Source organism: Electrophorus electricus, chromosome 15 (assembly GCF_041902795.1).
Source record: "Electrophorus electricus isolate QZ-2024a chromosome 15, ASM4190279v1, whole genome shotgun sequence".
NCBI classification, from domain to species: domain Eukaryota; kingdom Metazoa; phylum Chordata; class Actinopteri; order Gymnotiformes; family Gymnotidae; genus Electrophorus; species Electrophorus electricus.
Window position 1 is genome coordinate 13,664,212 of NC_137511.1, and position 27,148 is coordinate 13,691,359.

Sequence of the window (27,148 nt, forward strand, 5' to 3'; positions counted from 1 at the left end):
CTGTAAGGTCTGTATTTAAGGTTTGTGTGTAAGGAAGGGGATCTGGTTTGTCTGTAAGGTCTGTATTTAAGGTTTGTGTGTAAGGAAGGGGATCTGGTTTGTCTGTAAGGTCTGTATTTAAGGTTTGTGTGTAAGGAAGGGGATCTGGTTTGTCTGTAAGGTCTGTATTTAAGGTTTGTGTGTAAGGAAGGGGATCTGGTTTGTCTGTAAGGTCTGTATTTAAGGTTTGTGTGTAAGGAAGGGGATCTGGTTTGTCTGTAAGGTCTGTATTTAAGGTTTGTGTGTAAGGAAGGGGATCTGGTTTGTCTGTAAGGTCTGTATTTAAGGTTTGTGTGTAAGGAAGGGGATCTGGTTTGAATCAGAGGTGACAGGGAAAGGCCGGTGATATCATGTCAAATGGTTGCTCAAAAACAATATGGACCTACACACACAAACACACACAAACTGGTGATATTTTTATAGTTTTGTCTTAGATACTTCAGCTTTGTATTTTCTTACATAGGCAGCTTTGTATTTTCTTACAAAGCTGAAAAAATGGAAAGAATAAAGCAGGATGGTCTCAGACGAGGAATGCTTTTAAACAGGTCTGGGGATTTTGTGAGGTTAAGTAATAAAATCTTGTGGATATACGAAAATGGATATGTTGTTAGTCACCCATGCTTGTTGTATGTTTATATCTGTTGCTCACAGGAGGTAACCATCCGCTGTGGTATGTGGCAGACCAAAGCACTAAATGGCCTCGTATCCCAGAAGTGTCAGAGCACAAAGGCGATTGTTCAAATACAGGAGCTGATGTCACTCTGGGCGTCTTGTCCAGCAGTTGGGATGATCTTCACACTGTGATCCCTCTGACGCTACATACAGTGTGCTCTGTGCTGAGAGGTACACTCAGGTGTGGTGTTATGTTAACCGTCAGCAGGAGAGAGCGCTGCAAGCGACTACACCTTTGAAATGGGATAGCAGGATGATCTCACTAGACTGCAGAGACTGTGGTCTCTCTGAGTGTGTGTGTAGGGGAGGTTTGCATTATTTAGTAAAGACTAAGTGGACAGGGAATGTGGAATGTTACTTGGAATGTGACCCTTTGTGGACTTTGGATATCGCCTATGGAGGAGAGGCTCTTAGTTTGTTTGTGTCCATATATGTTTTTGAGCTGTACAGCTGTGTGTATATTTTTAATAGTTTAAATGGATAGGTGTTACAAAAAACGTGACAACTTGTACGTGCTGGCAGGTGTGTGTGTGTGTGTGTGTGTTTTTGTACTCATTTAGCTTGGCTGGAAGGCTCAGCTCCACCCAGTGCTCTGACCCTCCTCCCTGGGGAGTAGGGTGGAGCAGGAGTGCACTGAACCAGTACAAACGCTTCCTTTACACACATGCTGAGAGTGACATTGGTCTGTTGTGTTTTAAACCAGCAGGACTCTACACCCATAATGCTATAAATATGGAGCATCTTCAGTTTACTTATTCACTTCTTCCTCTTAACACCCCCCCCCCCCCCACACACACTCACATGCACACACAAAAACACCAAAAAAGGCAGAATCTGTTGAAGAACATGACAGTTAAGCTTTCTGTCATGACTTTATAATGGAGCAGCACTTTCTCACTTTTGGTATCCTGCTTTTATATACTCATATACATGTATTTATGAATTCATTTAAAACACAGTACTTGCGATGGGCATTGCAGTAACTGACTCAGACATTATGCATGTCCAAGCTCTGATACTGATGCTTCTTCTTGCTGTGTACAGCCTAGCTAAGGGTGTGTCCAAACACACAGCACCAGAATGATTGGAGGTTCCAGCATGCAGTAGTGGTCTGGAAGGACTGTAGGTTGCACGCAGACAGACACTTCTTCACTGCTGTAAAATAGTCCATTTCTAGAAACAAGTTATTCATATAATGAAAAACAAACAAACCAAATATATATATATATATATATATATATATATATATATATATATATATATATATATATATATATCTTCAAATCAAACAGAAAAAAACATGATTGCTCTGCAGCTGCTCTGTATCATTTCGATTTTTTTGATGTCAGTAAATATTAGGCTGCCTGTATGTCTTTCGCATTGTGAAATATTGTCTGAGTTATAGCCCCTCATCTTTCCCCTTGAAATCATATAACACAATTTGAGCCTTGGGAAAGATCAAGGGAGCTGCCATTGGTGATTTACGGCCTCTTATGACTAATTCCGACTCCGTACAGTCAATGCAGCTCACGACAAAGAGCTTTTCCAGTCTCTGCATTATGTTAACACTTTTCCTCTTGCTGTTTATCTGACGTTAGCATTTTGCTCCTCATTTATAAATCAGTCATTTTTTTTCTGCCCATCACAAATGCACTGTAGGTTATTTTGCAGCACATCAGCGGCCGGCGCTGGATAAAGGTTTGCTCACTCACTGAGCTGTCTGTCTCCAGTGCATCCTACTCCGAATATTCCTATTTTGGAATATTCCTAAATTAGAATATGGGCACAAATAGAATGGAAGAGAGAGTGATGGAGAGAGACTGATACAGAGAGAGAGAGAGAGAGAGAGAGAGAGAGAGAGAGAACGAGCGAGCACGTGCAGGAAGGTGAGGAGGACAGTTTATGCCTTACTGGCATATGTTCAAAGCTGGCTGTTACAAGAGATTCCTGAACGGATGCACGTCTTTGCTGAAGCTTCTCATTTCCAGCTCTCAGAATTATGCACTGGAATATGATATAATCTGCTTCCCTGACTACTGAGAGCATGCATCCTGAAGTGTCATTTTCCTTACTGCAATTTGCTGATCAGTTTTTGATACTGCAGCCAGTGATGATTTATGCTACAACTCATGAAGCATTAAAGCATGCAAATATGTTGTTTGATCGTGTTCCCCATTAGCCAATCCGGAGTATGTCTCAGGTCGCAGCGTTTCTCATCAGGGGCTTTAGTTAGCACGTAGCGCCATTCTATCTTCTCCTAGCGTGAAACATATGTTTCACTCGCCAAAGCGATGCTGGGCTTTTCGCTGATGTGACAAGTATATTGAGGATCTCCACTCCTGTGCGGCCGATAGAGTCACTGGTGGCAGTAGTTTAGCGCTACAACGGATAAGACAAAGGGAGGGAAGCTCAGACTCAGTACTTCACTTGTCTGCTATTTATCCCCAGCTGCATGAGTGTGAAGTAATGATACTTTCAGAGGCGTCCAGCCCAGGCCTGGTTCCACCCATATCTTCATTCCTAACTGGAGATTCATGCACCACAGTTCATGATGCACTGCAATTCACGCTTTACAGCCGCATCAAACAGCGATGGAAAAACCACAGAGCTATCCAGGGAGCAGCGTACTGAGAGTTTAAAACTACCGGCCTGAGGCAGAGAGCTGTTTCTGAAAGGATGCAGTCAGCTGCCACAGAGAGAAGTAGGTCTAGAGGCGCTGTCCAGAGGAGCGGGCATGCTTTGTGTCCTGAAATCCCGAAAATGCCAGCGTTCCAGGCCGATGTGTCTTGAGGATGTCCAAGCCAACGCATCCCGAGGCTGAGCGAGCCGACGGGTCCCGAGGCTGATCAGGCTAACACATGCATTCATTTCTGCTCCGATCACTCGCATCACATAACATGTCTGCCAGAAATCAAAGAGAACTGCAGCTAAGGGAGCTTGTACACAGCAGCAGTAATGGTTCACCTTCAACCTTTGCCATGCTCTCATTTAGGAAGCCTGTGGCAAATTGATTGCATTATGGGTTAGGATTAGGGTCAGGGTTAAATCATGTACAGCAAAAACCTCAGAACCTGCCCCTGGTTCACACTTACAATCTGCAGTATTCAATTCTCACAGTCTGGCACGTCATACAGCAGGAACACATAGTCCTAGGTCAACACTGACTCCTTTACACAAAACATTACAATGTGCTTTTGGGTTAATGATTAACAATTAGGATATGTGAAAGATTATATTATGTGGACTATCATATTTTCCATTCTGAATGTGTTTCACTAATAGATAAGAAGGACTGAAATAATAACTGAACTACTGATAATAAATAATATTATAATAATATGAAATAATATTTTATTTGCTTCTCATGACTACATGGATCAAATACCATGCCAAAAATATTGTGTCCTTAGTTTATTTGTGGGATTTCTCTGTATAAATCTCTGTACCTGCTGGGTGTGTTTTAATGATGGAGACCTGAATAGTGGTGTAGAACATTGGTTCCTGCTGCTGGACAGCCAGATTCAGTAAAAGACCTAGTTAAGTGGACAAATATATCAGTACATAAATAACCTTTGCCTTCACACAATTGCAACATACAGATAACCCTTTGCAACATAAAGATAGAATTGGTTAAGTTCTTGACATAACATATAATCTAATGCTAAGGGTGTTAGAAAAGCACCTTGCAATGAGAATTGCAGCCTGTTCAGGTCAGTTGGCCAGTCATTTTTTATTCGCATGCATTACTAATGTACTGTCTGTGTTTGCTTTTCAAATCATACAAAACAATAAAAGAAAACAGAGAAGAATATATTTGTGTAATGAAGCCTGTGGTTAGGAAGTGCTCTTCCTGCAGTGCCACAGGGCATGTGTGTGCGTTTACGCCAGTCCTATGCAGTCTGGTCTGCTCCAGTTCATTAACATACTGAGGAAGCTCTAAACATCAGATACAGGTGGGTTTGATTAGCGAAGCCCTGCATTAGAGGAGCAGGAGGACTGCCAAGTCCCACGTCAGCATCTCTAAATAAATATTTTACAGGGCGAGCAGTGATAACATCAGACTGCTCTGAGATCTGGAAATACCAAATGTGGTCAAGGAATGTGCAAACAATAAACATATTACACCAAATAAACACCAAACATTCAAACCACATGCATATTTCCTTTACTGTGAAGGTGTTGATGGTTCGGTTTCTGTAAATGAATTAGAGTTTGACTTCTGTCAAGGTTTGGTCTTTAATATGAGAATAATATGAGAACGGTTGGGATTATAGGGACAGGTTATCTATATAAACTGCCCCAGTTCAGAAGTGTGAATTGAAGTCTCCTGCATGTTTGTGAAAAGCTGACATTCCTCATCTTCTCATTGCTGATCACTTTGCCCTTTTCACCCCCTTCCTCCTCCACAGAACTGAAGGGTAACACTGTTGGGCAGTTAATGTAGGGGTTGGGAGAAAGCCAGTGTGTGTTGTTTAGCCCCGCCCCTGGCCTTGGAGGAGTGGGCGGAGCCACAGCATGCCAGAGGAAAGCAGACTCGCATAATGATTAGAGTTCAGGCCTCCGTCTGTGTGTTACTCTTTTAAAACACCTCCTCTCTGCTTGATGGTGTTTCATGTTTTTAAAACATATGTTTTCTGTCTGCACATCTGGTGCTCACAAAATGTTAAATATGCTCTAGTGAGAAGACGTTTATCTTCATTTGCACTTCTGGCTGATTTACAATAACTGTTCTGTCATTTTAACTGTAAGGGAAATATTGGTTAGTGACATGTTAGTGGCATGTTTGTCTGCATTGGCTTCAGAAGCCTTCTCCTATCTGAACAGAAGATCTGAACATAAACATTGGTACAGCAAACAGGAGCCCTCCCATGCTACGATAATGACTTTGTGAAGCCCACTCTGCCCCTCTGGGCCTTCTCTGCCCGTTGTGCTTTGTGATCCAGTAAGAGATTGTCTCCTCTCTTCAACACATGGGAGTCCAGCAGAACGATCAGCTTTTCTTTATGCTAAATGTCAGCTAGGTTTTAGGAGTTAACTCCATAGATGGAATTAAGCTACAGCTTAAAAAAGATCTAAAGATTTCAGCATGATTCTCTGATTTGGTTAAATGTCAAGTATAGTGTACAGCTTTAGGACACAGCTTTAGACAGCTCGCATAGACACAAGTCAGTCAGCCACAGCCCATATGCTTAATTTCTACAGGGGCTACATGGCTAAAAGTTCAAAGCATCTGTAAGAAGGGAACATATGTAGCAGAATCTAATTTCCTGTGTTACAGAAAACACCCTTAACACTCTCACATATGATAAATCCAGCAGTTGAGCTTTGTGGGTGGGGTATCTGTTAGCCACTTTATCAGCCTCTCTTCCCGGCTATAAAAACGAGTCTCTCCCCGTAGCAGGTCCCGCACACAGCGCCATGGTGACCCTGCCCTTTTAGCCATTGTGTAATCGGCTTCCCACCGTTGGCCAGGAGGGGGCTCAGCCTTCGAAACTGCATGCTTTGTGCTCAAATGACACAGATGCTTTTCAGGAGTCTTTTCTGCTTCTGTTACAGGAAAACTTGCACCATGGCGCCTGTCAGCTCTTTAAGAGCAGAAACGTGGTGGTGGTGGTTGTGTGCGTGTGTGTGTGTGTGTGTGTGTGTGTGTGTGGGAACACTGTAGGGTATGTTCCTCTTTGGCAGCCCAAAGTTGGAGCAACTCACTGTCATGCGTGAAACAGGATGGTGCAATGTATGCAGCATGCTGTCTGCCATATGATGCCACATGAGTGGAGCTGTAATTGTGCATTGCCTTCCAAGTTTAAGGGGACGGTATGGGGGTGCCGGGTGTGTGCCGTGGCGGGGTACGTGTAATTTCAGTGCATGTATCTCTGTGTAAATGAAACGCAGGCTCCCGCTGGTGCCTCTGCTATAACTCATACCCACAAGATAGAAGAGTTTTTTTCATTTGCATGGGCCCAATTAACTGTATCTCAGATCTCACAGTGTCTGAGGCAGCGCGAGGATGGTGGCGATGGGGACACTCCCATAGCTGCTGCTCAGACACTGCGGCTCAGGTCGCTGTGATTCATCTCTTGCTCACTACTGGTATACAGCTTCACTTACCATCACTGACGGTATAAATTAAAATGACCTACCTTTATGCCCAAGACAGTTTACACCACTGAGAGCTTAAACACCTTAACAATTTCTGAAAACATTTATGAAAGTGAAAATTGCGTACAGCCACAGCAGTCTTAGAACGCCTGGTCTCATCTGATCTCAGGAGCTAAGCAGGTTTGGGCTTGGTTTGTACTTGGTTGGGAGACCGCCAGGGAATAGCAGGTGCTGTAAGCTTTGAGGCAGTGGTAGTTCAGTGATTAAGGTACTCAACTTGTAATTGGAAGGATACCAGTTCAAGCTCCACCACCAAAGTTGCCATTGTTGGACCCCTGAGCAAGGTGCTTAACCCTCAGATATAATTGTATGTTGCTTTAAATAAAAGTGTCAGCTAAATTCCGTGAATGTAAAATCCTAAATCTGTGAAGTAGCTCGTATTATTTAGACCAGTAGTCTGAGGAAAAGCTGCTGATTGGAGATTAGCGTTTTTTCTCATGACATTAGCTATTCCTGATGGCTGCTACAGCAGATGTGGATCTTATACTGCCTAATATCAAACTATCACTTCCATGAGGAGGGGTTACCCCGGTTATCATTCCTTTGTCTTGCTGCTCACGCTGACACAATGGGAAGTGATTCACAAGACATGATTCACAGAGTGAAATGACTCAGTGGTTTATACTAGAGCCCCAGTCACATGCAAACACTTATTAGATTCCCTGGAGATTAATTCCCAAACTTGGAGCCCAGACAATTCCTGCATACATTTTCCATGATCATTGCTGGATGCACCAACAATTGTGAGCCTTTTGGCTAACACTAACTGTAGATATGTTCTTATCAGTTGAACATCTGATCTACAGATGTGACAGAGAAGGAAAGATGGTATCCATAACATAGGCACAGTCCTGCCTCTCCCCAGTGTGCATCGATGAGGATTTGGACAAGTTCACTCCAAGGCCCTGTTCACTGCTCATGGAATACTTATTAATCTGGCCCGGGAAACACACTGAAGCTGACCCACGGAATGAAGGGTTGCTCTGGGAGAATCCTCTGAGGCTAGGAAGCCAGGGATTAACATAATTTTCTCTCAGGGCTCCACACTACACTGACTGGGCTGTGGTTACTTGAGTCCAGCTGACTGTCACTCATGCTTTGCCCAGCAGCTGAGTGCACCGCAAGCCTTGCAAAACCTTTAAAACATACTACACGCCTAAGCAGAGAATCTCAATCAACACGAAAAGCCACGCATGGCCTTTAGCATGTGTGACGGCATCTGAACGTACTGCTTCGAGTCTGACATGCCACATATGCTATCTGCTGTTAGTGTAGCCCCGGTTTAATGATGTGTTTTGTGTGCAGAGCTGGGCGGTGAAGGGTTCAACTATCTCCTCTGGGAGCCCAAATAACAGCCTGTATTGGCCTGGTCTCTCCCCTGCCCTGCAATCATGGAGGGGACAGAATCTTGTTATCTGAGCCTCAGCTACTGCAAATCATTAGAAAGGGTGTCGCTGGGATGACTGCATGCAAGGTGTCTGGTCATGGCCATTGATCTGCAATTAGAAGACAAAGTGTGTGCGCGTGTGTGTGTGCGCGTATGTATATTTCATTTTTGCATTGATCACTGTCATTTTGCTGTCATACTTGGGTGGGCAAAGTGTGAGATTAACTGATCACACAGCAGATTAAATCATTCACAGCAGCCGCATGACCCTCTTTGCACCATTTTTCATTATCATTGACTGAAGGTTGTCTTAATTTCTCCACCATGACTAAGCTTCTGAATCCAGCCAGTAAAAATACTGAGCGGGACTTATTTTTCTCCAAGGTGTTACATGTAGTTTAAAGAATCGTATGCATATGCGGATTTTGGGAAGTCTATTTAGGAAGACCACTGTACCTGTTGAAATCATATAAGATGGAGCACACTGCAGTATACAGCACAATAAGGAATGATAAGCTTATATTGACCCTGAATATGATCCCTTACCAGCTGACCCCTTACCAGTGTCAGTGTGGTCTACGTTGCCCTTGTTCCTTTTGTCTCATTTTAAATACCAGAAGGCATTGTGAAGCTCTTATAGCCTGTGATTACAGGAGGATTGTGAGGGAACCTCCTTCATCCTGATCCAGGAACAGTGGCCTTGGTGGAGCTGAGTAAGAGAGATTGAACTTGTGACCTTTCAAAGCTCCTCGGATTCCAAATGATTTTCTGTCATCTCTGTGCAGGCCAGTAGATCAAGCTGCCTGAGGGATAGGAAACACCCCCATCATCCTGCACACACACACACACACACACACACACACACACACACACACACACACACACACACACACACACACACTCAATAACTATACTGTCCTGCTCCTACCAGTGTATATATCCTGAATTCCGCATTCAGACCCTGGCAGCGGTGTTGAATCTTACACACTATCAGTCCATCAAAACATGCCTGAACTCTCTCTCTCTGTCTATCTGTTTTTCTATTTCTCTGTCTTTCTCTCTTGCTCATCTTATTTTCAGCCTAAGGGCCAAACCATGATAAGACCATACAGCGTGTGCTGGCTAGCCCATCAGCAGATAACGGCTTTCAGGAGGAGTGCCTGTGGCGTCTGGGCTGCTAATGGAATAGTTTATTCCCTGCCCTTTTCATTTTACTGGGAATCTCATTATGATACCCTGCTACGGCAAGCAACTTGATTACATTTAATTTCTCTGTGTTAAATGGATACCCTTTTCAAAGGCTTAAATTGAATTACACCGAGCCGCTGATGTGTGAAATCATTTGGATGGAGGGAGACTTGTTAAAGATACCCATCTCATATTTGTTCCTTGACATGCATCTGGCAGCGGCACTGTAGTGAAGTGTGCAGAAGGCCAACAGCCTCCTCTAGGGCGACCGACTCCATGTCCTGCTTTAACTCATCAGTCATGGACAACATCGGTCATGTAGCTGATGCTTGAAAACGCCACCATGTTAATTAGGCAAGAAGTCAACCAGACTTGTGCAGTCAACACTGAAATACTGCATGTCTGCAAGTGACATCATCGCACATGCAGCAACACCTAAACCATGCAAGTCAAATAAAGAGTACTGAATTTAACCACAAACAAAGGAGTACACCTTTGTACTGTATGTCTGTTTAGTTTGTGACAGCCTGAGTGCTGTAGGGCAAGGAGCATGATGCACAGACACCTCTCGACGCAGACAAACATTTATTAGATATGACGAAACACGTATAAACAATAAACGTCAAAGACACTCACATGTAACAAACTACTGCAGCGTGGTACAGACGATCAACGATAACAGGTACGTAAACAGTAGTATGAAACATAAACGTGAGCAAGAACACTAACACTAACACGTACAATGTCTGATAAGTGTGCCTCAAAACACAGGAGTTTAAATACAGACATACATGATATAATATTCAGGTGTGTGATACCCAGGGGTGCAGGGTCACAAATAAAGAAGCAGTCACGGTCAACAGTCATCTCCCACTGCAGTTGGCGGGCCGTACCATGTCATAAGAAGGGAAGGGGAGTGTACCATTACATAGTTTTTCCTTCATTTTCCCTAAACAAAAACATATAAACCCGTGGAGCTGGATGAAGCCTAGTTAGTGAAGTTGGGAGGCCTGTTTGTAGAGCCGCTCCAACAAAGCATTTTGAATAGCAATGTCACACCCACTGAAATATACAATATTAACATTATCTACTTGCTGTGACAGTTAAAACCAAGCTTGGCATGGAACAAACGTGTTGGCATTTCAGCCAGTCCTAATGGGTGTTTTGAAGCTGCTCCCACAACTGTGCAGAGGCTGAATCAGACTGAGTAACATGGTGTCCTGTCCTCCGTTCCTTAGTCCCTGCGTCCCACCCAGTGCATCATAACATCAGTGAAATCGACTAGTGGACACACGACGCAGATGTAACATGGGCCTATTGAGACTCCTAAAGCAGTGAAAGGGAGACACTTGTACCAGCCTGGTGTGAGAAACCTCCTCCTTCACTCCCATAATAGCCTAATTATGAGAATTACAGAGAATTAATGTCCTGATTTTGGGGATAAAAACCAAGAAAGCTTATAGCTCTAATGATTTGTCCCATATAATGATCTGTTTGCCCATTCAGGCATAGACTGAGGAAGGAGATGAGAAAAAAACTCATTTGGATAGTGGAAGGCCATAGACTACTGGATCATTATTAAATCATTATTAAACTCGTTGTTAAACCCATTATTAAACCCATTATTAAGCCCTTAATTACACATTCTTCTTTTATTTGCGTTGCAAAAACATGCACCTTTTGCGTTGCAAAAACATGTAAAAACTACATTGATATCTAACAAAAATGACAAAAACAAAAAAAGGTAAACAATGAGTGGTAAACAACCTTTACTTCTTCCTTATATGTACTTCTTCCTTAAAATGAGTAGCTGCTTTTAACAAATAAATGCATACTTGATTAATCTCATTTGTATTAAAATATAATTAATTATTTTATGATGTTTTTAGGCTCAGTGTTTACCTGTACGTTCCTGTAGTATACAGTCTTGAGGAGTAGATCAGGAGTGGGGAATTTTCTCAAATGCAACATCAGGTGTATTATTTACACATTTGGTATTTTTAGGCCGCTCTTAAAGAGCACTGTGTTTCCAACAGGGAATACACACACACACACACACACACACACACACACACACACAAATTGAGGCAATGGAAGAGGGTTAACAAAGGTGGAGGATGATAAAACTTGCAGCACTTAGGCACACAGTCGTATATAACCTACTACCCTGTGTGTATGTATGGGTGTGTGAGAGTGTGTGTGTGTGTGTGTGTGTGTGTGTGTGTGTGTGTGTGTGTGTGTGTGTGTGTGTTTCAGATTTTACAAGATGGATTTATTGTTAGATAATCATTCTCATAAGAACTCTGGTTTTTATGTTGTATTATCCTAGACTAGTCATCTTAGGAGACCTCCAGACAATTTACATTTCTCATTGTTTTGTTCCAGGTTCCAACACACATGCTGCAGGTAATGAAGGCGGTCAGAATGCCAGCTCAAGTGTGTGATGGAGGCTTGAAGCTTGATGCTTGCTGTGCACTTGCTTGAACATCTTGCATAGTGCACACTGATTTCCAGTTAACTGTTGCTCTTTCAGCATGGCAGATATGGAATGTAAATTTGTAGAAACAACATTTCCAAGTCGTGCATGGTGTAATTCCCGCTGCTTCTGTCTGGCTGCATAACTAAGCAGTTCTTAAGAAGCTAATTGTCGTTCTGATGTCATAATTTGCAGATTCTCGCCTGATTCCGGCGTTCTTTGACCTGGTTGCATTCACACAGCAGTGACTCTAATCTCTGCTGACCCTCCTAGAAAAGACAGCTTCATTGTTAGATGACTGGTTTTTCAGTGCAAAGCAACAAACATGTTCATTGTCTTTGCAGCAGAGCTGTTCCAGGATTTCCATAATCCTGCTTTTGAATAATGAGGGTGTAATCTGAGCGAATGCAGACACTTCTGCACCCTGTTCAGAGGAATCCTCATTGCTTGTTCTGGTCTTTTCTCTTCCTGAGATTCCAGGACCACTGGGGCAGTTTGTATTTCCCATAATGAGACTACAGTCCTATGTGGTCATTTCTTTGCTGATGTGGTGCTTGTCTTAAAATAGTGTTGCTAAAGGCTAATGCAGATGACAGGTCCCCTCCAGTACTCAATGCCACCCAGTTCATGCCTCATACTTTTCTACTCGCTGTTTTATAATTTTCTACAAAAGAAAACACTTCCTGGATGCACATTGCTTCCCTGGTATAGTTCAGTTAAAAGGGACAGATATTTGATCTCCAGGCTGCTCTGAAGGTACCTAGTGCCCGAGCGATCTCCAGATGTTCCAGCTCTGAGCTGACATGCATAAGACGGTGAAGCGAGCATCAGTGTGAACACAACCACTCTCGCACACTAACAGTTGGGATGACTCTGAACACTCCATGCTTTAGGGAAGCTGAGCAGCAATTAGGCAGCAGCAGAGAGGCAGCAGCAGAGAGGCAGCAGGAGAGAGAAAGCAGGCAGTCAGACCACGCAGCCTTGGCGTTGAGCACAGAGGCCAGTGCACTGAAACACAGCTGAGTAGCCATGTGGATAATAAACAAGACTTCTGGAGAATGCAATTACCACGTATCTTGATAGGCTGGGCTTCATTTGCATGGCCTTGGCCTTGCTCTCTTTCTCCTCTTTCTCATCCTCTCCCTCACACACACACACACACACACACACACACACACACACACGCACACACACACGCAGATGACACGCCACTGCAGATGGCCCTGGGTGGAAGGCGTGCTGGCTTGCCGATTTGGGCCTCGTTATCGGGGAGGATCAGATGAGGGTTTGTTGTGAGCAGGATGCGGAGGTGGGAGCTGCAGTGCTTCCACGTCTGAATGCTGAAGATCAATACAAAAGCTGCTTTCACTGCATTCCAATGCCCTGTAGTTCAGAGGCAGCTGTAGGGAGGAGACGGGCCCACAGGGACAGCAGCAACTTTGTCATTTAGAAAAGTTATAGATGCTATTATAGACTAGCTATCTATATATCTGTTTATAGACTAGACCGTCTTACAAACGCAGCCTATATCTAGATTTCTTTGCTTTTTAGGGAACTCTGTTCCAGTCTCAAGTATCATTTCTTTTCAAGACATGTATAGGGTTTGCTTTCCTTTGTTGGCAAAACAAATGTATACTTATGACAGGAACAGAAACCAAACCTGTCGCCGGTACGCTTCCTGCTAACCTGCACAATTAATTGGACAGAAGGGCAGACAGGGCAGGGAAGTGAATGTGTAACCATGGCATTAGGGTTGCTAAGATACATGTGGACATAGAAGGGTGAGGCTCCTCGCTCCCAGCCACACACAGGAAATGGTCAATATGTCAATATGTCAATATGTGCCAATCCTCGCATGCACTTCAGTTGATGGGTTCCATGAATGTTGCCCTCGTGCACTTGATATAAAAAAAAATTATATGTGCATACGAAACCACCAGTATGCGCACCGAGCTCCAGAGACTGCATGTGTACCTGTGGCTCTGTAGAGTACAAGCAAGACACAGCCTCAACATTCTAGGTGGTGACATAGTGCAAAACTCTGCCGATGGCAGTCAGCACGCTCCTATTCAACCACACTGCCCTGGGGCGCCTCCTCATATTCAGCACGTATGGCCATGGGCGAGTGAAACCGACCTGAAGAGTGTGCATGTGTCTTCAACTCACCTGAGCTGCCCTCGGGCCTCAGTATTGGGACTCAGCCCTGTCCCCTGAGACTCTGACTCATACCTGTCCCCTGAGACTCGGCCCCGTCCCCTGAGACTAAGACTGAGCTCTGTACCCAGAGCCTAAGACTCGGCCCTGTCCCCTGAGACTAAGACTGAGCTCTGTACCCAGAGGCTAAGACTCGGCCCCGTCCCCTGAGACTCGGCCCTGTCCCTGTGTCGGAACAGCTTCATGGCCACACTCTCTTTTCTCTTTAATTCCATTCTTAGCTCTCACAGTCACTCACTCTTTATTCTTGCCAGACACGTAGCCATGCTAGGAAGAAGATCAGCAGTTGTTTTGATTCAAGCCTTTTTAAAGATAACAGGGGTTACTTAAAGCACTTGGTTGTTGTCAATTTCATACTTGCATGCATCCTAAAGCTTCATTTTGTTGTAGCTGGTATAGAACACAGTAAGCCCAGCTTCTTGCCACTGAGACACCAGGGGAAATATGCAGTTTCCAGCGAACAATGGCCTGATGTCTACTTTATGGGTCTTTTCCTTTTTTGCCTTTAGTCTACTGATATTTTTAGAGACATCTTTCTTTCTTTTCTGTTCTTTCTTTTTGTCTACGAATATTTTCTTCTTTCTTTTTTTTTGTCTTCCCTTCTTTGGGAGTGAGTAGGGTGGGAGACAGGGTTCCGCCTCACTGTAAATCACCTGACCGCTTTTGCAAAGCCCTGTTGTAGCCACGGCAACGCAATGGGTTCAAGATTCCATCTTCAGCAGTGTGCGTTATTATGTGTAAGGAACAGCCAGTTCTAGCTCACACTCTTCCAGCGCGAGCACAACACATTTGCAAAGTGATCAGCCTCACTGAGTGTAAAGGACATACTACTTATAGTACGGAGTTCTTCTTGTCACCCTCTCTCTCTCCCTCTCTCCCTCTCTCTCCCTCTCTCTCTCTCTCTCTCTCTCTCTCTCTGTGTGTGAAGTTCTCAGACTGAGGCTAATTTTACTTCCTTTTCTACTGGACCATAAACCCTTGTTTCCACACAGGAAATAATGTCATACATTTCTCTTCCTGCCACTCTGAAGAGAACAGGCTGTAGGCCATCTCTGTACTAGGCCTATTTCAGAATACAGCACTGTCTGGCTGCTTCTGCTCATCTCAGATCTGTTTGGTCTTCTCTCCTGTGTTTCCAAAATTTCAGAGAGTGTGCTGGGTTCTCTTGTGTTTTTAAAGCCCAGAGAGTGGTCTAGGTTTTGTTCTTAAAGCCCAGAGCATGGTCTGGGTTTTCTCATGTTTGTAAAGCTCAGAGAGTGGTCTGGGTTCTTTGTTCTTAAAGCCCAGAGTGGGCTTCTGTCTTCTCTCATGTTCTTAAAGTCCATTGAGTGGTCTGGATTCTTTTTTGTTCTTAAAGCCCAGAGAGTGGTCTGTGTTCTCTCTTATGTTCTTAAAACTGGGAGATTTGTTTGCTGAATTAACATTATTAATGTTATTAACATTCGAAATGCAGCTATTTAGCCACCTTTACTATGACAGATGCAAACTGAGTGACATTTGCTTGTAGTTTCTCAATCAAATCCACAGAACACACTGGTTTGCCTGGTGGAACAATTTTAGTATTGTATCCCTATAATTAAGTTAAAGTGAACAGTAATCTGCTAAGGGACACTTTTTGTTAAAAGCAAAGCTAATCTTTGCTGTATATCTCTTTCTGCCTTTGATTTGAGTTTTAGGAGAGAATAGGCTTACAGATCTAATTTGCTCTCTTAAATACAAGAGGGAGGAGGGTGAATTCCAGTGTTTCTCAATAGTCTGATATTGTCAGCAAACCTTCTGCTTGTGATGGCTGAGGGCCACAGTTAGATGCCAGAATGCTGAGAAAAGGAAGGGCAAAGAAAAAGAAGTGAGAGCAAGTGAAAGGGAACTAAGTATTTTGCACAGTCAAACTCTTCAGAGGTCCAGCACAGCTGACTTAGATCTGACTTAGATCCTGTCTCTTTCTCGCTCCTCACTCACCTCTCTTCTCCTGTCTCGTGCCTCTCTCTGAAGAGGCACAGGTACCAACCCAGTCTACAGCTCCCCAGTAAACACCGTTAATCTGAATAAGACTCGACACTTCGTCAGGATACGTGCTCCCTGACAACCCGGTCTCTGAGTGCCACTCACTCTTCCGGAGCTTTCTCTGATCAACAGCTCCTGCTCCAACTCATAAAAATCTCTGTCTTTAACAGCCCAGTGCATTAGCTAATGCTTCCCCACCTTAACGAAAACACAGTAAGGGAATCTATCAGAATATTATGACAATCTATTCAGAGGCTTTGGTGAGTTTCGTATCCTCATATGTTATGAATTTAATGTGTAAGAAAACATTTGACTTCTAGGTTATTTACATTATTTAATGTTTTACTCACACTAGCTGGGCTCATGTGTGTAGTTAGTAAGGAGGGGTACTGCTATTTGCTGATATTGAAGAAGCTGGTATAGGAAGCTGGTGCTGGTTGGACAGGTGTTTCCCTGTCCTGGTAACTCTGTCTAAATCCTGCTATTATATCCCAGCACCTAGATTATTTCTTGAACTGTATTGGTGTCTGCACTGAGGAATCCTGACATAATGCTCTAATCTGACAGATCCCACCCTGAAGCTGTACAGCGATAATTTATGCCATGGAAGCACAGATGACTCCTGGAGGTGTGCATTGTGTGTGTGTTTGTGTATGTGTATGCATGGGTGTGTGTGTGTGCATGTATATAAGACAACAGCAGATACACTTGTTTGTGTGTGTGTATGTGTGTGTGTGTGCACTATTCTATAAGAATGCAAAATGAATCACAGGTGACAGGTGTGTGTACTCTCTAACATTTGCCACGCATAGCTATTTTTAACCTCAACAAAAAAAAAACAAAAACCTAAATTATGCTGAGCAGCACACAAGGCACAGAAAGGGGTCTCATTTATAGGTTGTTGCTATTTTTTTACACCTTCCCAGCCACTGATTTGTATCCTGAAGCAGTGCCGCACATCCGCCTTCTCTGGTCACTGAAGTGAATTAAAGTTATGGCTAAATATGTGCCACTTGAATTGTCTGAGTGTCCCCAAAGCAGGGCATAGTTACTCTGGTCATTCTTAGATATCAGAGCTAGTGTTCAGATGCATCTCTGAGCTGGAACATCATGCTAAAATGCTTTAGGGAATCTGTGCCCTGAAGGTTACCTAGAATACACCAGAGAGTAGAGGCTAGTAGTATTCTTATCGAATCTCCCAGATTGAGATTTCATTGTGACTCCGAATCTGGACTGGTCCCAGTCTCAGCCCCCGGAGTGCCCTGGAGTGCCCCAGAGTGCCCCGGAGCACCCTAGAGCCCCTGCTGTGACTCACAGCCCCCGCAGGGCCACGCTGGTCCAGGTGCAAGTGTCTGCCACAATGCCTGCCTTTCTTCAGCTCGGCACCATCCGCTTGCGTGACTGCACTGAGTGTCCAGCAGGGAAAAACGAGAGAGTAAGAGGGAAAGAGAGAGAGAGAGAGAGAGAGAGAGAGAGAGAGAGAGAGGAAGAGAAAAGTAAAGAAGAGCAAGTTTGGCCAGGCTTCTCTGACAGGGATTATTGAGAGCAATGAATGCAGGTGTTACGAGAGCACTGGGTTGATGCAGCCTGTTCATTTCTTCAAACCTTCATGTTGTTTCTATGAGAACAGTGTGTCTTTGTATGCTAATATTTCTAGCATTAACAACATACTGTGCTCCAATACCTCTCAAGCACTGGAGGGGCCCCAAATTTAATCGAAATCAATAAAAATACATAATACAAAATAAATAGCTATGAATAGCTATGAAGGTCTGTGTATGACAATGGAAGCTTATTTAAGTTTTGTTTCTTATGTAATATTGCCACTAGGATACTGTATTCAGTATCTGAATATTATGGTTCTGAGTTTAGTTTGTGTTTGGGCAGTCTACCATTAATACAGCACAAAGAATAGAATAAAAAAATAATGCTGTAACCTAAAGAGAAATGACTCTCAACAATAATCTGTATACTTAACTGAAACCATTTTTTCTTAATACCGAATACTTCAAGATGTTCCGAAATGTATTTGGATGCATGTATTTGTATGTATTGTAGTCTGTGTAACATGAGGATCAGTGTTAAATTTCCAGCATGAAGAACAGATTACTTTTCACTGAATTTTGTATGTTACGCATTCCACATCTCAAGCCTTCACTTTACGGAACATGCATTTCGTGTAAAGATGTCATATCGTCCTTACACGTCCCAGACACCGACGCAAAGCAGCAACGTCTGGCCCTTTAGCCCCAGTTTCTTATCCTATGATGCCTAATCACGCTGCTGTCATATTATGAGCTGTGTTTTCTCAGCTTTAAATTTCACTGTAAGGAAACAGATGCCCACAGAGGGCGAGCGCGACACAATAGGAAAGCAAAATAAATCGGAGGAAAACTGAGATAGCGTGATCTGATAAAGAGGTACAGCACTGACTAGGTGAAAGGGTGGGTCTGTTTTCTACTCTCCACAACACAGGGATACCCAACACGGGATATGGGTGTCTGCTACCAATGTTATGTTTTGTGAGAAGTTAAATAATAACTTTATTCTTCTTTCTATGGTCTTTTATGTAGCACTGATTACGAAAATAGACTACATATACCCTGTACACCCACCCTGTGTGGCGGGATAAAATGTTAAAAATGGCCTTCATTACCCAGATTTACTGAAAGTGGAGCATGGAAAAGAGGTCTTCGACAGCTACTGTGGGACAGAAAGATGACATGTGACTAGCTTTGATATCCTGAGAGGCAGCTTGAGGGCGAGGGGGACCTGGTCCGTTTCATAGTGTGCTACTTTGTCAATGATTGCTTTGCAGGGGCCACAGGAGAGGGAGTGAAATGGGCAAGAACCCCAGGGCAGAAAGGGTTCAGTCCAAGGGGTTCAGTCCAAGCCTCTGTGTGTTTGATGTCTGGCCCACTTCAGTTCCTTCTTAGGACAATTTTATGCACAAACGTTACAGTATAATCAAGTTAGTCAGATCCAGAGGGTAGAATAGGTCTACTATGTGAAATTGCTTCAGGTCCTCTTTGGTGCTGCAGGATGTATCTGTTTGTAGTCTGACACTTTAGGGATGATTATACTTGTTAAATGATTAGGGTTGATGCTTGTAATCTTTGAATTTCTGAAGCACACAAAGCACATGGATATACAGATATAAACAGGATATAAACCAAGAGAGACACATGCGAAAAAGGGGAGATTACTGCAGTGTATTAAAAAAAGAATAATAACACAACACAGCAATTTGCATTGCCATTTTGGAACTGTCCCTGCTGAAACCTGCTTTGAAAGGGGTCACTAGCCTTTTCTCACAACTGTCCTACTTTGCTGCGTGCATGCACTGAACACAAATAAACACATTACCATTTACGCATTTAAACCACGTTGCACAGATCTCACAATCTACATCTCAAGCACAGCTTACAGAAGGTACTATGTGAAGATCAGTGAATTCACTTGCAAGGACTAGACGCTGGAGCCTTTCAGCTCCCTGTAGCTCAGCACCATATTGTCTCGTCTCACTCCCCTCCAATGTAAAAAATGGTTTGCCCTTCATCCATGGCTGATTAGACTGCCCATGGTCCATCCACACTCACACACACACCTTCCACATTCACAGAAATAACATGACACACACACGTGCAGGGCAGAACAGGACATGGTGACCTCCGTAATTGGCTGCACACTTGTTTGACACGTATAAAAGGGCCTTAACCAGATTTCACACATGGAGAACTCCCATTTGCAAGGTAGCTCCTTTCATCTGTAGTGCTAGAGGTCATGCTCCGACCACCACTCCCTGCCGTGGAGGCTCAGGGAATGATGGGAAGATAAAAGGTGTGTGTGTGTGTGTGTGTGTGTGTGTTCATTGATCTTAAGCTACTTACATCCCTGCTGACTGAGGACGGATGCCTGCAATCAGATTATGTCATTCATACGGTCTGTTGGCAGTGCTTGAACAAAAGCAGTTATCAATAAACCTAATGACTTTACCCCTTTTGGCTTCATCTTCCTACTTGTCCCACTTCTCCTTCTATTTCTGAGTTAGACACTGTCATTCCTAGCTACATATCTACTGTGTATGTGCGTGCATATATTTCAAAAATATGTACATAACACCAATCAGCCATAACATTAGAACCACCTGCCTAATATTGTGTAGGTCCTCCTTTTGCAGTAACAACAGCTTCGACCCCTTGAGGCAGGGACTCTGACACCTATGAAGTTGTCTTGTGGTATCCCAGCACAACACTGCCCAGAGCATCACACTGCTTCCTCCGGCTTGCCTTCTTCCCTTATTGCACCATGGTGCCATGTTTTTGCCAAGTAAATGACACACATGCACCTGGCCGTCCACATGGTGGACAGGAAAAGGTGATTTGTCAGATCAGGCTATTTTCTTCCATTGCGCCATGGTCCAGTTCTGATGCTCATGTGCCCATTATAGGCACTGTTGGTAGTGCACAGGGGTCAGCATGGACACTGTGACTAGTCTGCAGCAAGCTGCAATGCACTGTGTGTTCTCACACCTTTTGATCTTAGCAAGCATTAAAGTTTTCATCAATTTGTGCCACAATGGCTCTTCTGTGAAATCACGCCCATGTGCTCTATTGAGCTTTGGGCATTCATGACTCTGCCACCAGATCGCTGGTCGTCATTCCTTGGACCACTTTTGGTAGGTACTTTCTACTGCACACCAGGATCATACCACAAGACCTGCTGTTGTGGAGATGCTCTGACCCAGTCGTCTAGCCATCACAATCTGGCCCTTGTCGAAGTCACTCAGACCATTACACTTGCCCATTTTTCCTGCTTCCATCACATCAACTTCAAGAACTGACTGCTCTCTTGCTGCCTAACATATCCCACTCCTTGACAAATAGCACTGTAATAAGATAATCAGCGTTATTCACTTCACCTGTCAGTGGTTTTAATGTTGTGGCTAATCAGTGTATGAATCATATTGTTTTGAAAGACCCAGTCACCAATGTTTATGTTACAACAAACTGATAGAACTCTTTCACATTATTCAAATAGTACAGTATATTAAAGCATTGTATAGCCTTTAAATAGTATTACAATTACTACTACTACTACTACTACTAATGTAGTACTATTATTCAAATAGTTCTACATTATTACAGTCTATTATTACATCAGTGTGGCAAAAACGAGGAGGCAGGAAAAGCAGGTAAAGCATATGGCTTTGGCGAACCGCACCAAAGCAATGAAAAGTCATGGAAATATCCAGAGCACTGTACAACAAACGAGAATGCACAGGCTTTCCATGACTCCCTAACAGCCCCCAAACTGGGAGAAACCCATCTCCACCCCTGTGCTCCTTGACAGGTGATTCTAGTGTATGAAAGTGGATCCTAGACAGCACACACATGCATAGATACATGCTGCATGTTCAACCTTTCAGGATCTCAGTATTCAAAGCACAGCCTTGGCCTGGTCTATGGAAGTCCAAGCAACCGACTCAGGCTTTAAGAGGTGAAAACCACCCGGGACAGCCATGCCTGTAGGCAGCCTTGTCTGCAGCGCGCTGTGTCTCATCAGCCAATCAGAACCCAGCTCTGCCCCTGGAAGGAACGCCCTAGCAGGGGAGATGTGTCAAAACACAGGGGAGCTGAGCGAGGGGAGAAACACAGAGAAAAAAAAACAGAAAATAGGAGACAGACAAAGCCAGACACACCGACCCATGTGTCCTGGGACTAAAAAAGTGAAGGCAACATGTTTTGACGGGGTGTTTGAATGGAGCCTCTGCTTGGTAAATGATATGCACTTCTGTTTAAATCACCCTGGGACAGGCATCAAAGTACCCTCAGCATCTCTGATTTGCTCACTCAAAGCAAATCCAAATCAAGAGAGAACAGCCACCAATAAAATCACTTTTATTTTAGTAATTTTGTGCCTGTCATAAAAATATGAGAGTATGACATTTTCTTTTTTTAACCACCGACATGAAGTCTGGGGGACTTTTTGATGGAATGTGGCCACCTCACCCATAATTCCACGGGGAGGGGGGGGGGGGGTTTGTGGAAGAAAATCTAGCTGCAGCTCAGTCTGGTTGCTAGATGAGAATGTCACCATAGCAACAGCTTGGAACGTACAAGCACCAGGGATTCTTTAGGCTTGCTATTTTCCCAGGTAGATAAATTGTGCTCTGCCACCCTTGCTCCCTCCTTTTCTTGCATGTCTCCTCTCCCTCTCTCTCTCTCTCTCTCTCTCTCTCTCTCTCTCTCTCTCTCTCTCTCTCTCTCTCTAATCTTCCCTCGCATTCCCTCTCTGTTTACACCCATTTCTCCACCTTCTAGCTCATCCACCCCCACCCCCAGTCTCATTTGAATTCATATATGCTACTTCCTCAAGGGCTTTCCTTGGATTGCACTGCGTTGGATCGCTGGTAGGAGATGCTGTGAGCCTTGGGGCTATGTGTGTATTCCTGTTTATTCTAACGCTCCAGGCTGTTCAAATACAAAACACCTACGAGAACCTAACAGCTGTAGGTGGAAGATGTAGGTGCATTTCAGCCAAATCTGCATCTGTAAATGCAAACTGGTACACTTGGATTTAAGTCTGTAGGTAGTACACTTTACAAAAGCAAAATTACATATGATTTTCTCTAACATTTCTCAATGTATTCAGTGTTGAAGATGCGGTGGAAAAAAAGAAGAAGTAATGCAAAAAATATAATAATGCAAAAACGTATTTAAAGTTTAACACAGAGTACCCAAACAGGCTCCATAGTTCTAGAGCTGTGTAGTGTAACATATATGGAGGCTATTTGAGTGCTCAAACTGATTCTCGTTCTCCCATCCGCCCATCTTGTGATAATCTACCAGCTCATCGCTGATTCATGTTAGAGTCTGACTGTGATCATTTACCAGATCAGCCTTATTCATGTTAGAGTCTGATGGCAGATGTTTGTGTGCATGATCAGCTGTGAAGCTTTGTGGCCTTTGAGGTCCTGATGAACATGATTTGACACTTTGACTCATCCTATATGACTCCCAGGTCAGTCACAATTAGACAGAACATGACTCATAGTCACGCACTCATGCTATGCCATTGAGGAGGCTTTCGTCACACCAGACATGTCTGTGTCCATAAGTTATCGGTCGGCCGGCCTGTTGTTTTGCAATGCCATCATTTTTGCATATTGCTAGCAAACTACAGTATGCATTGTCTTCATCTTGCTTTCAATAAATAATGTCCACATGAATTTATATCTAACCTAAATCTCCCTATTACTCTGTCTCTCTCTGCAGGTGGTGAAGTGCTGTTTAAAGAGCTAAGTCGGGGCTGTAAGCAAGCCACGCCTGTTCAGAAAGACACATCCAGACTGAATGAAGGGAGAGAAACCCAAGTAGGGGAGGAAAAGAAGAATACCAGTCCTATAGTCTACTGACAAGAGAGCGAGAGAGAAAGAGAGAGCGAGAGAGAGCAGAGGAGTTACAGAAGACATGTGACAGCCGGTTTCTTCCAGCAGAATGCCGGCTACGATGGACACCAGAATCAGCAGGAACTAAATCTCTCCTCTATCAGGTACATTCATGCACCAGAAAAGAAGTGTTACCTTGAAGAATGGTTATAGGAAGGCATAACTATTAAGGGTAAAGTGGCAACTATTTTTGGCATGGTTTGTGCAATAGTTTTGTGTTCAGCTACTTGAGTTTATCATGCATAAATACACAGATACACACAGACACTCACACCCACAAACACAGAGGAAGTCTTATGCCAACACATAACCTGGGAACTTAAACAGTGACGTGAAAGGTACATAAATTAGCAGTTCTGTAATCTGTAACAGAACTGTCTACTGCCATCTGAGCACTTCACACATTCATTTCTTGTTTCTGAAGAAGATGCAAGATGAGATCTCACACCAGTGTACAGCATTCCCGTTACCATGCATGAGTAACAGAACATCAAAAGCAAACAAATAGCATGTCATCACTACATGCCACAGTAACACAGTCCCTATTCTGGTTTCTGGTCCAGTGTAAAGTGCACTTCTGTAGCCATGGTAGATTTGAATGCGAGTCCGACTGCCCATTCGTAGCATGTCTCCCAGTGCCCATGGAGAGGCTGTGAGGCCGCGTTCCATGGGCTGGTTCAGCTCCAGAGGTGAATCCTTTCACTCTGAGGGATTTCAGGCTCGTTACTTGAGCTGCGTTAGTTTAAGGAAAAGCCCATGTCTCCATCTGTTTGCTTTGTTCGTTTGTTTGTGGACTCATTTGTGAACACATGTTAGGGGATGGGGTTCCTCTTCCTGCTTCTCTCTCTCTCTCGTTTATAGTGGGAGATATTGAGGATCTCTCACTCAGGGGATCATAGGACTTTAATTAGAGCCAGCATGGTAGCTTATACCATAGCCAGCACTGTTTCTCCCATAATGCCAGACTATGTAATAAAACAGCACACTGAAGATGCAGGCTGGTGGATGTGATGGTAAAATGTGCCTTTTACATTTACATGAAATGTAAATGTAAAAATGTACCTGAATCTGTATGTGGGAGTTTTTTTTTTTTTTTATAGTGGGCAGTTTAAGGAGAAAGGGCAATTGTGTGTATGTGTAAAGTTGACAGAAGGAGAAGAGGCCTGTGCATGTGTGTGTGTGCGTGTGTGTGTGTGTGTGTGTGTGTGTATGTGTGTGTGTGTGTGTGTGTGTGTGATGTGTACAGTTTAAGGAGAAAGGGCAATTGTGTGTATGTGTAAAGTTGACAGAAGGAGAAGAGGCCTGTGCATGTGCGTGTGTGCGTGTGTGTGTGTGTGTGTGTGTGTGTGTGTGTGTGTGTGTGTGTGATGTGTACAGTTTAAGGAGAAAGGGCAATTGTGTGTATGTGTAAAGTTGACAGAAGGAGAAGAGGCCTGTACGTGTGTGTGTGTGTGTGTGTGTGTGTGTGTGTGTGTGTGTGTGTGTGTGTGTGTGTCTCATTTCCTTGTCGGAGTGGAACAGGAAGACTGGCTGCTCAGGAAAGGAAACTGCATCTATCAAATACCAGATATGAACAGATGGAGGACAGCATGTGCTTACACTGCAAAACACACACAGCAACACACACACCCACACCCACAAAGCAGTGTAGATGTGATCCAAATAGCTTACTCCAAAGCCCAAGCATAATGACTCGTGGGGACTTTTATGTTGAAAGAGCAGAAGGAGGAAGCAGTACTATACCCCAAAATTAAAAGGGCCACCTGACCTCTGTAGCGCAATTAGCTCCATAAAATACATGCTGTACAATATGTTACCAAATGAGGGAATGTAATGACTGAGGTCAGTGCCTTCATCCCTGCTGTCTTCTGTACTCTCCAATCTTTCTTGCTCAGTTCTACTCTAATCAGAGCAGTCACTGAAGAGACAGCTCTCCACAGGCAACCAGCATGGGCTTCAAGCCACACTAATGAAATGCCTGTACACTGTGTCACACACACACACACTCACACTCACACACACACTCACACACACACACACACACACACACACACACACTCCCCCATACAGGACCTCTTCCGACATCTCCACTATCTGTGTCTCCAGGACTATCTTGTAGTCCTGAATGTTTCATTATTTCACATCTCTTCCCTGATCTTTTACTTGATTGGCTTGCATCAGAGGCTGTAGATGGACATAAGATTACACAAGAGATTTGAGCTGCTGGATTCTCATCATTGACATTTGACAGACATATCCATCATGTCCAGCAGAATGTGGGACACTCTACTGAATATGAGTCTACATCAAGCATACACTCCAGACTCAGGTCTTTTGGGAGGTCAATCACAAACAGAGCAGCTAAATACCTAACCCTATATTTGAGGCTTGTAACCTCTCAAGTGTGTTACAGCAAGCCTGATATATGTAGCATGTATGTTACATGTGCACTTCTGGAGGTTTTTCCCTGGCGTTAACCAATAACAGCGCGCTGCATAAACCTGCATAAACCTGCTCAGCTCACAATTCTCTCGCTCTTTCACTTTCTCTCTGTCCCAGCTAATCACGGTACAGCAGTAAACGGCCCTTACACCCCACCACACGGAAATTATGTTGACTGAGTCCAGCACACACAATCTGTTTTTGGCTTCCATGCTTAATACACGCCTGCATACGTACCCACACACACGACTGCTTTTTCTGGGAATTCTGGATTACTGAATCTGTAAGGTGCAGGCAGAGAGGATTCAATGCTCTCTCTCTCTCTCTCTCTCTCTCTCTCTCTCTCTCTCTCTCTCTCTCTCTCTCTCTCTCTCTCTCTCCCTATTCCCATCACTTTCCTTTTCTCCCTATTTTCCCCTTGAATCAAGTGCCTGTCCCATCTAAAGTACTCACTCCCCTCTTCTTTTCTACTCTCCTCTTCCCTTCATCCCTCAATCCACCCCTTTCCAACCTGTTTGTCTTTCAGTATCTCCTGCTTTGCATCCTCCTTCTTCCCTTTTCCCATTTCCCCTGCCTTACTGTAAATGCACCATGTGGAGAAACATTCCCAACTCTGATCACATAGCCAGAGAAGTGAGCTCCCTTTTGGAAATTCAATCCCATTTCGACTATGTGTGAAATCTTATTCCACTGAAGTAGTCTCAGCTCGAGCACAGAAGGACATGAGGAGAACACTGTCATGGAAAATAACCTGCACAAGCCCAGCGGGTGGGAACTTCTGTCTGTTCTCTGCCGCCATTACCTGTGCAGGGAAACGGCCAAGAAAACCTGGTGCCTGTATTCACTGGCCTACATAAAAACAGTCCGGCTGTGCTGTCACCCAACTGAGGCATACACAACAGTGGCTTGCACAATGCTCCTCTTTCATTTCTTTAATTTCTCTCTTAAAGCTACAAATCTCTGTTAAGATAATAACCATACAAGGAAATGATCACAATAGTTTACCTATCTGTAATCATATGCTTTGAACTCTTCGAATAATGACTATTCTCAAGTCATGTGTTAGGGGTCGGAATCAGACAGACTCTTATCTACCTATACCCAATCATGTATAATG

General features: G+C 43.7%; 1 protein-coding gene and 1 pseudogene across 3 annotated transcripts in view; both read left to right on the plus strand.

Annotated features, from left to right (window-relative positions):
• Positions 1 to 27,148, plus strand: part of ptprea (protein tyrosine phosphatase receptor type Ea) — a 58,189-nt gene that overhangs the window by 4,092 nt on the left and 26,949 nt on the right. For 2 of the 3 annotated variants that reach the window (XM_035533751.2, XM_035533749.2), the window contains exon 2: positions 23,417 to 23,693. The gene's annotated coding sequence lies outside the window, so the exon portion shown is untranslated. Of the gene's footprint in view, positions 1 to 11,830; positions 11,852 to 23,416; positions 23,694 to 27,148 lie in introns of all 3 variants that reach the window. The other variant, XM_035533750.2, reaches the window with a different exon arrangement.
• Positions 6,932 to 7,050, plus strand: LOC113581991 (5S ribosomal RNA; annotated as a pseudogene).